This window comes from Elephantulus edwardii, unplaced genomic scaffold (genome assembly GCF_000299155.1).
Source record: "Elephantulus edwardii isolate Elephantulus edwardi_28Jun2011 unplaced genomic scaffold, EleEdw1.0 scaffold00212, whole genome shotgun sequence".
In the NCBI taxonomy this organism is placed as follows: Eukaryota; Metazoa; Chordata; class Mammalia; order Macroscelidea; family Macroscelididae; genus Elephantulus; species Elephantulus edwardii.
In genome coordinates this window covers 4,653,333-4,654,047 of record NW_006399962.1, presented here as the reverse complement: position 1 = coordinate 4,654,047, position 715 = coordinate 4,653,333, and the positions used below count along the sequence as shown (strand labels likewise).

Genomic DNA, 715 nt, shown 5'->3' with positions numbered 1-715 from the left:
ACCAGCAAGCTGTCAGAAAAGGGTGGAGACCATGCAGCCTTTAAGGAAAACTTAGGGGCGGAGCTTAAGGTTGCCCGGGAGTAACAACTCCCGAACCTTAGGGCTGGGTTGAAAGGGCGAAGGTAACATACCGAAGTGTGAAGGTAACTCCTCCCCCTCGAGCAGCTGGGCCAGAGGCCAGGCGGAGTTACGAGAGCAACTACCCGGCTCCGCCTCCTGCTCACGCTAAGCTTCCGCCTTCCGTCTCCGAGGCTGCCGCCGACTTGAGCCCACTTCCACTTCCGGGGTCACCAAAGAAGAACTGGGAAGGAAAAGTAGAGCAGTTAGCCGCGGCGCGAATTGATCCCGCAAGCACAAACTCAAAGGAGGCGGTCCCAGGAAGCATCTGCTCCGCCCCTTAGCGGGTCTTCAGGGGCCACCCTCCGCGTGCTGCAATGGAACCCCAGCAAATTGCATCGCTAAAAACTAAGCAAATGGTTACTATAGTAGTGCCGGCAAGGTTAAGGTCACATTCCCAGGGTTTGTCGGGTTCTTCCTAGATAAGAAGATAAGAGGAGAGCCACTGAGCCATAGATTCAGTCTCCCTTGCAGACATAACCAGGGAGACCAAAAAGCTGCCGCCCATATCCTTTCCCCGCAACCAAGGACAGAGGCCCCTTTGTATCTTGCAAGGGTAGAGCAGAGGGGAAGGCGCCCCAGGGTGGCCCCCGCCCTG

General features: G+C 56.8%; 1 protein-coding gene across 1 annotated transcript in view; it reads right to left on the bottom strand.

Annotated features, from left to right (window-relative positions):
• Window positions 1-278, bottom strand: part of DNAJC14 (DnaJ (Hsp40) homolog, subfamily C, member 14) — an 11,525-nt gene extending 11,247 nt beyond the window's left edge. Inside the window, exon 1 of the mRNA XM_006897652.1 lies at window positions 132-278. The gene's annotated coding sequence lies outside the window, so the exon portion shown is untranslated. The remainder of the gene's footprint in view (window positions 1-131) is intronic.
• Window positions 279-715: the final 437 nt, after the last annotated feature.